A 14652-nucleotide genomic window follows, 5' to 3' on the forward strand; every position below is an offset into this window, starting at 1 on the left:
CATTTATGTCATCTACCAGAAGAAATTATTTAAATCACTGTCACTTTTACTTGATGAAAAGTTTTGTCAATACTGATGTAGTTTTCAGTGCAAGTAGTTTCTAAATGATACTCCAAAGTGTCCTTGCCTTCATAATTCAGAACTTTTCCTTCTCTTTCTTAATATTTTTTTTTTGAAAAGCAAGTTCATTGCTATATGTCAACAAAGTTAGGTATTAGAATAGCTGCTCTGAATTAACCCATACTCATGAAGTAATATTAGTATTTAAAAAGGTTAACTGCTTTCCAGTTCAAATGTATTTTACCTGGCAACAGAGGAGACAGATCATGAAAAGACAACAATATACTGTATGAGACTTAAGACATGTTACAAGCATTTCAGAAGGCCATTTCTATTACAGTCTCAAAAGAAAAGTGTTTCCCTAACAAATATAACCCAGTTTAGAAAAAAATTATATAAGCAAATAATGTTTACTGTTAAGCCGTTTTGCATAAGTGTTGCCTGCAAGGTAATTAGGAAATCCTTGGCGTTGGTATCATGTTCTAGATGGACTATAGACTTCTGTTCTGAAACATGGCTCAGACATTGCTCAACAGTCCGTCAAAATGCAAATGCACACTTGTATAATGAATTCTGCATTGCTATGTCAAGAATACACAAGGAGAAATACACATTGATGTTTTGAAATAACAGGCAATTTTCATACACTTTCATAATCTTACTTTTGGTTAAGATTATATTTCTTCTTTCTTTAAAGTATTTGCTGGACTGCTTAAGTGTCTTAATAAATATTTGCTAATTTATGTACTCCATTTATGTCCTCAGCAAATTAACAAAAATTCTACACTTAAAAAAATTACATTATATTACACACAAGCTGAATTATATCTGTATTAAAAGGCAGTGCTCACATTCTTTGTTTTAGTTCCCCATTTTATTAAGAAAAAGTAAAAACTATAAGTCGTGAATAAGACTTCAAGAATTATAATTTGTATAATGGTTGCCACTTAGACTAAGCATAAAACAGGAGGAATAATGGTAGGTAACAACAGCAATAATATTCCTTCTATTTTTTTGAGTTCTTGCAGTATCAGAAGCATACTCAAGAGGGAGTTAGAAGTACTCACAAATTTGTGTGACTTATCATACAGGAAAAAATTAGCAGCTGTGCTTTGTTGTTACCAAGCCGTTTCCTGTGAAAATTTTATCTTACACTATTGGCTCGAGAATGCTAATCCTGACCCACCAGTTAAGAACATGAAATCTCAGTTCTGCCCAGCAACAAGAAAATCAAATAAAACTGAACATTTAGACATTGCCTGAAAAAAAATATAATTGCTGAATATTTAGAAAATGTATAATCTTTTGCAGTATTTTGAAATATCCTTCTTCAATATATAATGTTAAGGGTAATTGTAGCAGTAAGATTGGAAATTGTTGAAGTTTCCAAATAACAGGTTATGAAACTGAATCTAGTTCTGAATTTTTTGATTTCAGTATCAAATAGTATACATTTCCTTTAACCAACACAAAAATAAACTACTTGCATTCTGTGTTAGTTTCCGAGTAACTACCATAAAACCATAAAATCTTTTAGATAATTGCTAAAGCGCTAATACACAATTACAAGCTACTATAAAGCCTATGCAAATCAACTGTGCTATATTAATCAGTTGTGGTTTAGTGCTATTGTTATTATTGGCATATTCTCTCAAATACTTTTTCAATTTATACTTTTAGTTTGCTAACCATCTTTATTTCCTATAGTTTGGATTTCCTATATTTGGATTTTAAATAAATCACCATCTCAGCAGGACATTTGCTTGGTTGCATAAGCATTCCTTTGGTTTTATAAAGATGATAAATAGCCTTCAGGGTAGTATAATGGGAACCTGTGTTAGTATAGTAATCAAAGCATGAGTTCTTAAATTTGTAATACAATTTCCTAAAATGATAAATGACTACATGCAACCCCACTCATGAATAAAGCCAAAAGAAATAGATTTCTTGTGAATGATTTAGACATCTCTCAAAACTTGTTCCAAATTTTGCTGTTGTTTAAGGCTTGCCCAAGCATAACAGGAAATTTTGACAATGCTCTCTTACTGTGCCTCCATTAAGAAACCTATTTTAAAGCAGCAAATAAATATTTGATACTAAAATCGCATTTGTTTTTAACTAAGGTGACAATAAGCCTATCAAAAGCAAATACGCAAAACTACGCATATTTACATTTTAGCTGCTCTTATGTTTAACTTTATAATTATATTTGATATCTTATCTTTTTATGCCACCAAGTGTCACCCTCTGGAAACACAAGGGAAATTACATAGAAATACATCAAAATTCAAAATTTCTGTATTAAAAAAGTAGCATTTATAAACCTCCAGAAAGCAATGATACATTATAGTACAAGACACATTTTTAAACTTAAATTTTTCTACTGATTTTCCAGAAAATTGTTGACTGTTTTTTGAGAAGATTTCATTGATAGAAATGAAATACATCTGCTTGTATGTGCACAACCACAAACAATACTGGCTTATACCAAGCCCTGTACAAAATAATAAATGTGGATCAAATAGATACAGTTCAATTTTGGGAGACTTCACAAATCAAAATTTGGTTACAGTACAGATTTATCTCCCCTCACCATGGACCCAATTAACCTACAGATTTACCTTTGGCATTTATTTGCCATTTAAAAATGACAATATCTTTTCTGAGTATATAAAAACATGTCCTAACAAGAAGCCCCTGAAGCCATGCTGCCATATTATCAGCAAGCCTAATAAGAGAATCTATACATAAACAAGACATAACAAGTCTGATGTCAGACAAATTACTGAATATTAGTGCAATTCCATTGGTTGGCAACTAAAGACTGGTTTGTACAAGCCCAGCAGTACTAGAGGCTGAGAATCAGCAGGAAGCAGGAAAAGATCTGCCTGGCAACAAGGCTAAAAATAGCACACCTCCTAAGCATTAGCACTACTGTGTGAAATCAGCAGAGCTTCATGAAATCTTCCTGCCTCTATCCATATGCACAATGGAGTGCTCTTGATAACAAAGTTTAACTATTATGCTGTCCCACAACAGAGCCAGATTAGCACATACGAGTTAAGCATGTAACTATTTTTCATGCAGTCTTCTTTACGCATAGAACACATTTTGCCTATTATTTCTTTTTAGTCTTAAAAGACAGGAAATATAGCTCTATTAGAAATAGTTAAATTCAACTGTAAATTTTTAAAAATATGATTATTCTGTTTTCATCCACCATTAAACTATACATATAATGCTAAAAATATATACCTACTTATAATTTCATAGGGAAGCATTTGACAGGGTTGACTAAAAATATTAAACATCTGCAAAATTGCCCATTTTTTCATTTAATAAAACCCCAATGCTTTTGAGAAACCTTAGTGGAAAGAGACCCTTGCCTTCCATGATGCATAATAATTCGTACCTCAAAGCAGTGTTTCTCCTTCCATCTTTAAAAAGTATTAACAAATCATTGTACTTCAGATTAAAAGTATTTCTACTTGTTTTAAATTGTTATCTAAGCACATACAAAATTAAGTCAAGCAAAATGAGCTTCACTTAAAAAACATAATGTAAACAGACATTTAAAAATCAAATATATATAGCAAATGGAATGTAAAGACTCTTTATCTGAACAGCAAGTTCAGTAACATTGATATATGGAGAAGGAGAAACATGGTGGTTAAACACAATCTCTCTCCCCTTAAATAAAAGCAATTATTACTCAACAATAGCACCCATATGTCACATGACTAAAATCTCAAATCCCAACATCTCTAGTAAAACAATATCTCTTAATAGTATTGGAAATTATTTTATTTCTACTTGATATCTTGAAGAGCTGACTGCTGGTATGCATGCCAGCACTAAGATAAACATTGATAATTTGGCTCAATATAAGAATTAGTATATCAAGCAGTGCACTGACTTACCAAAGAGGCATTTGCATGATACAATAAAGCATTCAATGTTAATTAACATGAAGTTATGGATTGCATTTTAAATCCTATTTTGAACACTTCTATCCGTAGAAGTGTAGAGCAGATTTGAAGTGGCCACCAAATTTTTGATTTATCAAACTGGAATTGGAAACCAGTAAGTAACTGTTATTTTAAAATGTCATTGTTAGAAATGGTGCCTGCTACTAGTCATTTAGAACATTTCATTATGGAGGAACAGTTGACAATGGTTAAGACATCAGGATTTGGCATATTGCACAAACATTTTCACTCTTTCAGTAAGCGTGAGAATATAACATTTTAAACATTGGTAATTAGCCAATTTTATTCAATCCTTGTTATTCATAGGCTTTCGTTCTTGAAAAACCTTTTGGAAATGGAAGCAGTTATTGAAAAACCATTCCTGGTGAGATGACATCATCTTTAATCATAATATGGAGATACGTGTTAAGAAAAGAACAAAATTTCCCTTAGTGTAGCTCATGTCAGTACTGTGTGGTAAAGCTCTCAGACTTTTTTCCCTACAGTCCATGGCCATGTATATTGAGACGTTTGAAGAAAAATGTACATTTGTATAGAAGTGAGTAAGTGAATCAATGGAAACAGAATGCTTAGAAAACAAAGATTGAGCCTAATGACAATGGGTTTTCCTTCCTGGTTATTAATACTGTTGTTCATAAGTTTTAAAACCCATCATCTAGATTTATTCTTTCTGTTGATTTAACACATAATAAATGAAATCTCACTCTCTTTATAAAAGCTTAGTTGTCAGTATTCAAACCAATGGAAAAAAGGTTACCCCCATTTTTATTTTGCCTGCAACTTACTGTATAATTGCCATTGGTCCTGACTGATGCTTCTTGTTTTTTCTTCAACGAATTGGTCATGCAATTTGGACCAAGAGGTATGTATATATAGATGTGCATATGACCACAGATAAGCAGTATTAAGATGAAAGTTATACAATACTGGGCTACACACTTGTCAATTCTGAGAGGTGGTAATAAGAAAATCCCAGCTGTAAAGGAAAGCCTGGGTTTACTCTAATGGATTCAAGTGGAACATTGTTTTACTTGTCCATAAAGAGAAATAGAATTACAAGTCTGTATTTACAAGTAGCAATATAATTGAGAGACAGAATATTATCTTATTTATACATCTAGCTGGCCTAAACCATGACACCCTGTTTAAGAGTCTACTCCAAAGGCGTGTATATTTAGACCTGGTCTGTGGTTATTTGTAAGTAATATTTTTCTGAACTATACAACCAAATTATGGAACAATAAGCAATAATCATCTAGCTGGGACCAGCAAGACCTAGTCTCTGCTTCTCTATCTAGTCTGGCTAGACCCCAATTGCAATGTACAACATGGATATTAAAAGATAAGACCATTAAAAGATAAGAGCATGAGTTCTAACGGTTTACGCTAACGCCACTAATTAAATAATTGGTGAGTTGCTTAATCATATCATTATATTCATAATATTCACTAGCCTTAAGATTTTGATTTACAAATGAATTGTTTAGTTATGTAATATTGATAAACTTTGAACCTTTTCAAGCTTCGTTACTATGAAAAAATGGATAAACTAATAGACTAATGGTGAGGTCTCCTTAATAAAGTTTTGTCAAGTTTTCAACACCAAGGGAAACTCTTGTTCTACAAAATTTTTTAAGATTTATAATTTAGAATTTTAAAAACATTTAATTTTTTTTAACATTTTGGTGTTTTCTTTTAGCAAGTCCAAGTTATTTTTATTTTATATATATTATTTCTTTATCAGCGAAATATAAATTTGGTGTGTGTGTATATACATACATACACACACACACAATAATAAAATTATTATTTTACTTTTAAAATAATAAAAAAATATTAAAGATGGTTTTTAAATTATTCAAAGCTTCAATCTGTAATCTTAAATATATTCATGACGTAGACTTCTATCAAAGGTAAATTAGAATAATGAGATGAAAACATTTCTCCCTTTGGTCACATGCAGTTTTAAGCTTCTTCTGTTACTGTTGGATTTATTCTACAATGCTGACACTATCATTATTCTTGTTCAATGAATGCTGTTTCCCAAACATGTCATAGAATTAAACACTAGAAATAATGAACAAATGTTTTACATGTTCACATATATATCAACACTGAAAAGACAATGCTATAGAAGCTATGCCAAATATTTTGTACAATATGAAATTAAAGATGATTTCCATTTACTTATCTAAGATATATAAACTGATGTGTTTTTAATTGGACATAGGCAAAAAAAACCCTAAAATGCTGATTATTAGTTTTAAACTAAAATTCTTTATTCGGTTTTTAATTCTATTAGGAATGTATCACTGTAGTTCCAAAATGTACTAATGCAGACTTGAGAGCTAGAAACTTTAGAGTAAATCTCCAATCTTACAGGATGCTTCAATCTAGAGATTAAGCAAATTCTTCCTGGTATGGGAGGAAATCAATCACTTTTTCAAATAATGTCTGACAATCTAATTATATATATTTAATACTATCAGACATAAAACAAAATGAAAAATAAAAAACCCATCACTCTTTCTGTTCTGTTGAAACTGCAATTATATTTAGCGATAAAAATATGGGATAAAACTATAGCCAAACTCTTTTTATGAGAGGCTCACTAAACATGCTCACAATCTCATCACAGATACATCTATGTCAATTACTCCATTAAATAATCAATCTGTGGCTATCTCCAACAATCCTAAACCCTCAAAAATACTGTCACATAACCTAATCAGCTTTTTAAATCTTGAAAGTATAATTAAATTAAACTATAATTAATTAAAAACTTATAAACTTATAAATATATTTTAAAATATTATGAAATTACTTTTCTTACCTGGAGACAGCTTGACACTCATCAAACGAACTTCCTCTTCAGTTTAGCTGCTTATTTATCAAAACAGTAGAAGAACACTTCTAGGTCAGCCATCTTGAGAACAGGCTTTATTTGTCTTTACATAAGCAAAATATATTGCATGTTTGTTGAACCTGCCTAATGCATAATTTTTCATTTAACTATCCATTTTTGGAAAAACGAATGCCAAGATTTTTATTTATACAACAAATGCTCCTAGAGGAATCATATTAGCTCTCAAATACAGTCTAAAAATGTCAGCTGCACTAGAAAGCTTTTAGAGTGAGATTATTGGCGATGCTTGCTGCAGTGCTACCAGTTGCCTCCACAGAAATGTGTGCAATGTGATGTCTCCCTTATAACATGCCACAGCAGAAAAAATGCATATTGTAACACAAGAGAAAACAACACATAAATTTAGCAATTTAAATTTTGCATACAAATTTAAAATTTTGTTCTTTTTTGCATTATTTTAATAACTACTTTTTTAAAAAATATCTATTTTAAGTATTTATTTTTATTCCCCTTCCATCAGAGCAAAAATATTGCTTGGATATTCCAGATGGGGTAGACTCTTTACTGCCTACCTGGTAGTAGAAATGTAGATAAAACAAGCATCTATTTCCTACAGTAACTGCAGTAAGATGCTGCTAGAAAATGTTTACTATGTTTTATGTTCAAGGATGAATAGTTCTAAACAGAACTGAAAGTTCAGTGACAATTTGCCTCAATCAAAATAAAAAATATCAATATTTTCAATATATAATATATTCAATATATAATAAAAATAATTTGACTGTTCATATATTTTATATATTTAGATAACCTTAATTTAGAAATTATTGTAAATATTTTATTTATTCTTTGGAACTTTTAAAATCTAGTATGTCATCAAGTTTGCATTGGATTATAAATAAAAGTCAAAGCTATTTTAATTACATATGACTTAAAACATGGCTATTTTAATTAAGTAAGACTTAAAACATGAATAATTCTCCATTTTCAGGACGATCTATTAACCTAGTTCCTCAGGAAAATTTTCCCTAAAACAGAGCTGAAATTCCTGGTTGACCACAAGCTTGACATTCTTCCATTCCTCTCCCCAATTAAGTTTTATATTCCAGAACAGCAGTGTGAACAAATACCACTAAAGCTTGCTAAAGTTGCCACTGCGTTTCCTACTCTAGCTGAATTTTAATTGTAGCTGAATTTTAAGATACTATCTTTACACTACTTTGGCATTTTATTTATCTTACCCCTGCTGATTGAGATCAAACCTCTGTATGCATAATATGAATCATGGGATACTCATTTAAGTAAATGTACAGTCTACCGGTGAAAACGGGGTAAAATGCATAATATACTGTCTCCTGCCTAAGAAATATGTATAATATTAACATATATTTTAAAGCTAAATCATAGAATTATAGAGCTGGAAGGGACCTCAGAGGTCTTCTAATCCAACCCCTTTGCTCAAGACAGAAGTCTTATAGCATCCCAGTCTAATGGTTGTGCAGTCCATTTTGGAATAGCTCCAGTGATGGAGCATCCACAACCCTAGGAGGCAACCTGTTCCACTGATTAATTGTTCTGTCAGAAAAATTCTCCTTACTTCTAGACTGGATCTCTTTTTAACACGCTTCCACCCATTACTTCTTGTCCTGCCCTCTGGTGTCTTAAAGAAAGAGTGTTTGTCTTACCTGAAAGCTTCTTCTCATCGTGCTGAAGGATAATACAATTCGTGGGTGTTCCTTGCTTTGAGGCTGTCAATCATTTCTTTAGTCCTGCCTCCTCCTACTGCACATGCCCAGTTTTGAAGAAGGCTGATTGAGTGACTTTTGGAGTTCTTCGGTACTGTTACTGATCACTACTGGACTTAGGACCTGACAGTTGCCAGGATGGGATTGTATTATCCTTCAGCACGACGAGAAGAAGCGTTCAGGTAGGACCAACACTCTTTCTCCGTCGTGCTGACAGGATAATACAATTTGTGGGACATATCAAAGCTGACTGTCCTAAGGGTGGGACAAAGTCTGGTCCTGGGTTCCCGCCTCTGTATGTACTCTCTGAAGTACTCTTCTGCCAAAGGCTGTCTCTGCTGATGTGAAAGCATCCAGCTTGTAGTGTCTGATGAACGGCGACGGAGAAGACTACGTTGCCACGCTACAGATGTCCTTGATGGAAGCTGGAGTATTCCACACCGCCATTGTGGCCATGCTCCTCGTTGAATGGGCTGTCACTCGTCCAAGCAGTGGCAACGACTGCAGTTCATAGGTCTTAGTAATGCATGCTCAAATCCACCGACCTATTGTCAATGGTGAAATCTTATTGCCCAATGAGCTTGGACTAATTGAAACGAACATTGACTCTGTCTTTCTGATAGAAGCTGTTCTCTTTAGATAGATACGTATCGCCCTTTTAATGTCCAAGGAGTGCCACTTCTTTTCTAACGCATGTACCAGCCTAGGACAAAAATCCCGCAGTAATATCTCCTGTGCCCTGTGGAAGGTGGAGTTCACCTTTGGTAGAAAGGTGGGATCTAGCCGTTATATTACCCTACTTGGGTGAAATACACATAGATCCTCTCTTATGGACAGGACTGCCAGTTCAGATATTTGTCTGGCGGAAGTAATTGCCACGAGGAAGACTACCTTCCAGGTGAGGAAGCTGTAGAGCGTAATGATTTGAATGGTTCTACCATTAATCTTCTCAGGATCCTTGTCAGGTCCCATGTTAGATATCTATGAACCACTAGGGGTTTTAGGTTGGTTGCTCCTCTGAGGAAGTTGTGCACCAGTGGGTGCCAGATGATGGACCCCAACCTCCCGCTGCCCAAGACTGATGCTATCACTGCTACCTGTCTACGTAAGGTATTGGGAGACAGGCCTTCCTGTAGGAATTCTAGAATTTGTATCACTGATACTGTGGTTGGTTCGATATGTGTTTTATCACACCAACCACAGAAGGCTCTCCATGTGGTGTCGTAGATCCTGTTGGTTGACGGCCTTCTAGAGGCCTGTATTGTCTGAATAACCTTGGTGAGACATTTGGGCTGACCTAATCTAGCACATTCAAGTGCCAGAAGGTCAGTTGAAGCCACTGCAGTTCTGGGTGTAGCAGATCCTGCTGGCTGAGACATCCTATGTCCGTGGGAATCCTCCACTGTCTGGCCACCGACAGGTTGACCAGATCTGCGAACCATAGCCATCTGGGCCAGTGTGGTGCTATGAGCAGGATCTCTGCCCTCTCCTCCACTATCTTTCTGATCACTTTCGGGATCAATGGTAGTGGTAGGAATGCATATAGCAGTCCCCTTGGCCATGGGCTGCAGTGAGCATTGGCTCCTTCCGCTCCTTGTGTCGGGAATCTTGCACAGAATCTTGGCAACTGCATGTTCGTTTTGGATGCAAAAAGATCCAGGACTGGACTCCCGAATCTTTTCGCCAACTCCTAGAATAGGTCAGGATGTAGGCGCCACTCTGAGTGGTCGACCCTTGTTCTGCTTAGCCAGTCTGCCTGTACGTTTGCTGACCCCAAGATGTGTTCTGCTCTGAGTGAGAGGAGATGCTTCTCTGCCCAGAGGCCCAGGCGTTCAGTTTCTTGCATGAGTGCTTTGGAGTGTGTCCCCACCGGCTGTTTATGTGGGCCTTGGTGGTCATGTTGTCTGTCAGGATGAGTATGTCGACCCATTGCGACCCTTTGGAACCCTTTTTTAATGGCAGGTGAGTCGTCCTGAGTTCCAGTCAGTTGATGTTGTTCTTGAGATCCGCTGGGGACCACTGACCCTGTGCTATCTGGGACTGGCAATGTGCCCCCCAACTGAATAGGCTGGTGTCTGCTGTGATGGTCAGACGTTTCGGCTCCTTGAAGCCACACCCCCTTGTTATGGCCTGTGACCTCTACCACTGAAGTGATTGCCTCACCTTTGGTGGAACCCACACCCTGATCCTGGCGTTGCTCCTTCCTGATCTCTGATGTGGTAGGAAGAACCATTGTAATGTCCTTGCGTGCAGGTGTGACCAGGGCATGATTGCTATGCGGGACACCATTTTGCCTAGGAGCTGCAGTAGCAGATCCAAAGACACTGTTTGGGCTGTTAGGAGCTGATCCACCAGTGCCTTTATGCTCGTTTGGCGTTCCTGTGACAAATACACCTCACATGAGGTGGTATCTATGACCGTTCCCAAATGTAGCAGTCGATTGGTTGAAGTCAACTGGCTCTTGTCAAAGTAGACGGAAAATCTGTGCTTCTGCAGTGCTTGTATTGCTGTTTCCAAATCCTCCTTTGCCCTGGCCTTTGTTGAGAACTATATCAATATGTCATCCAGGTAGCATTGGATGCAAACCGGAACGGTTCTGAGATGTGCTGCCACTACTGCCAATACTTTGGTGAACGTTCTGGGTGCTGAGGATAGCCCGAATGGGAGGGCTCTGTACTGGTAATGCCTGCCGGCATAGCAGAATCTTAGGAATTTCTGATGATCTTGAAGAATGGGAAAGTGCAGATATGCCTCTGTGAGATCTATCAATGTTAAAATGTTCCCCAGTATTCTCAAATGTTCCCCAGTATTGACTGGAGGGGCTGCATTTTGAATCTTTTATATACTATGTGACATTTTGATCGTTTGAGGTTTAAAATTGCTCTCCACTCTCCCCCCCAAGCCTTTGGCACCAAGAACAGGATTGAGTAGAAGCCTTGTCCCCATTCGTCCTGAGGGACAGGTTCTATGGCCTGGATGTCCAGCAAATGTTTAACTGCTGTCTCCATGATGTTCCTTTTTATCCTGTCCCTTGATATTGGGCACCTTCTGAAGGAGTTCGGGGTGTGTGTGTGTGTGTATAGAAATTCTAGTGCTAGACCTCGCTTTACTGTGTTCAGGATCCAGGCATCCCCTGTTATTGTCACCCATCGGTTGGCAAATAAGCCCAGTCTTCCGCCAATAGGTGGTTTGCTCTTGCTGTCACTTGTTGCGTCGGAAGGGCCTATTGATTGAACTTCTCCCAGGAAATGAACCTCTCCCAGGAAACCGTTGTCCTGTCTTGTCTTTAAATCCGGCTCTGTCAGATTGACTGGTCTGGCCGTATGTGTGGAGCCTCTGGTTCTGCTGGTAACCAAAACCAGCATTTGTGGCTGGAAAAGGCTGCCTTCTATGGACTCGCCAAATAGCCTGTTCCCCTTGACCGGGGCAGAAGCTAGCTTCCATTCATGTTTTACCTCCACCTGCCAATGGCGGAGCCAACCCAAGCATCTTGGAACTACCGAAGCTCCGATGACTTTGGAAGTGTACTTAGCGCCATTGAGAGTGGCACCTGCTATAAATTCCAGTGTAGCTATTTGTTAAAATCCTGTTGTGATCGGACATCACCAAGTGGTGCCTTGTCCTGCGTCTCATGAAGCCAGACCAGAGCAGCTCCGCTGAAAAATGAGGCAGTTGTGGTAGCTTTGACTGCCCATGCTGCTGCTTGGTGGACCTTATGCAGGGTCTGCTCTGCCTTCTTGTCCTCTCCTTTCAAGCCCTCCTCTGCCTCATTGGCTAGGATGGTTGAGGATGTTGAGGCAGCCACTGGGCCATCAATTGTTGGAGGTTGTAGAGACTCTGCAAATTCCAGCTCTACATTATAGATCTTTTTGTTCCCATCTGGCATTGGGAAAATCACTGGTTGGACCATTTGTCCATGCACCATCTCTCTGAACAGTTCGGAAGAGGGAACAGTCTCGCATTCCACCGTTGGTCTTGCAAAAAGCCTATCCTTTGGATTTGTCATAGATGGTTTTATCCTAGTTGTCATAGGGTCAGTGCCCATGTCAGTTGCTGCCATGGCATGTTTAACAAAAGCTTGAACAGGCTTGTTCAAAATAGACCTTTAAATGCTGGAGTATCTTCCACGGTTTCCTTTTCATCAGAAAATTCTGTCTCCCTTTGTTCCTCCTGAAATTGAAGCCTCACTTGGAGTGGATGAAATGCAGGAGTTAAACCTGTGTAATGCCAGGCCCCCTTTTTGCCTCCTTGTTGGTAAAGGATGATCCTGTTCTGATATTCTCTCAATGTTTACAGGGCTGGTCTGATCCTCTTGTCAGACATTATCTGCGTTAAAGCCTCTGATATCAGAGCTTTCATCTTATTCATAAATGCAAGTGATCTAGCTCCTGCAGTTGTGGGAGAGTATGTAGCCGATGCCAGTCTCATCCTCTTTGGATGAGGTTCCCACTGATTTCCAAAGTCCTGAAACTTTTCTTGCAATTCATGCAAGGATTCATCCTCTCCAAAACAAAGGATCGTTTGGTTTGATTGCTCACCAGCTCCCTCTGGTGTTGCAGCTCTGGCACTAATTCCTTGCTATTTCATCTCTATTGGCTGAAATACTGAAGAGCGGGAAATTCCATTCCACTCCACCTCCTTTTCAGCTTTTGCAAAGCTTTTATCAATGGCTTTGTCTCCTCAAAGCGTCTTTCTCCTCAGCTTTGGAGGATTTGTTGGAAATTAGAGGCTTTCCTCTCATCAAGTGTTGCTACTCTTGCAGCCCCTCTGGGCCCCTCTGAGCTCATTTCTTGGGCTGGGTTTAGGGCAGGGAATACCTGCTCCTCCCCACTTGCCCGTCTCTGAGTAATCCTTCATGTTTGTCCCCTTTGTTCCTGGAAGACAGGCAGACTCACCCATGCTGGAGTTTCTTGTTTCTATGGCCATTAACGAGTGTACTTAGCTGAAACTGAGCAGTGACTCTAGCCCCTTTATTATTCAGATGATGTCCTGGGACCTCTGCTTTTCAGTTTAAAGCTTCAGTAGGCTGAAAGCTGGTGCTTTTAAGGGCTCACTGCTGGACAGCTTCCCCCCCCCGCCCGCTGTGGCTATTCTATCTGCCCACAGAGACAGCCCAATTTTTACTCACGGTTCTGCTACCATTAATTTTTCCTTCTGTTAGTTGGATCCTGTGGTCTAAAACAACTCTTTTCCTCTGGAGCACCTCTCCGTGCCTCTTCTTTGCATGAAAGGCTGAGTCAAAACTGGGCATGCACAGTAGGAGGCGGGACTAAAGAAATGATTGACTCAGCCTCAAAGCAAGGAGGTAGAGGAACACCCACTAATTGTATTATCCTGCCAGCATGACAGAGAATAAGTCTAACCCCTCTTTTTTCTGACAGCCCCCCACCATGTACTGGAAGGTAGTTATCATGTTCCCCTAATCCTTTGATGGACTAGAAATATCTAGCTCACTCAAACGTGACCCTTAACCATTGAAGACTCTTGTTTTCAAAGTGTGGTGTTGCTGTAAATCTAATACCAAGAAAAACTGTTAGAAAAAAATATATTTAGTTGTTATCTCACTTTGCTGGATTTTATACAAATAAAAACACAAGCCATGGAAGGCTACTAGAACATTATCTCAACAAGAGGTTAAATATTGCTATCAAGTATTGTCTTTAAAAAAAACCTCAGCATTTTTTAAATTTGAAATGGATGTTATTTACAGAGTAGAAACTTTGCATAAAATGTATTCTGAATCTGAAATAAATCATTTTAGCAAATTGTGATTTTATAACTGAGGAATCATCATATACTTTGATTATCTGAGATTAGATTGTAACCATTACTGATTCACTAAAGAGTAAACCCACCGAAATCTACAGGATTTGCTTTTAAATAGACATGCATAAGACTGAAAAAAACAATATTTGAAAATCTTTGAATACTGTGATTGATAAAGAAATTAAAAGAAATTATTTCAAAAATAATCACAAGGAAGTCCAGTGTA

At 37.4% G+C, this 14652-nt stretch overlaps 1 protein-coding gene across 5 annotated transcripts in view; it reads right to left on the reverse strand.

Annotated features, from left to right (window-relative positions):
* Nucleotides 1–14652, reverse strand: part of ATF7IP (activating transcription factor 7 interacting protein) — an 86847-nt gene that overhangs the window by 53873 nt on the left and 18322 nt on the right. Inside the window, exon 1 of one of the 5 annotated variants that reach the window (XM_034403537.2) lies at nt 6883–7241. The exons of 3 other annotated variants lie outside the window; for them this stretch is intronic. The gene's annotated coding sequence lies outside the window, so the exon portion shown is untranslated. Of the gene's footprint in view, nt 1–474; nt 648–6882; nt 7242–14652 lie in introns of those variants that run through there. One more of the 5 variants, XM_034403539.3, reaches the window with a different exon arrangement.

This window comes from Pantherophis guttatus, chromosome 7, assembly GCF_059756535.1.
Source record: "Pantherophis guttatus breed Tessera chromosome 7, ASM5975653v1, whole genome shotgun sequence".
NCBI lineage: Eukaryota > Metazoa > Chordata > Lepidosauria > Squamata > Colubridae > Pantherophis > Pantherophis guttatus.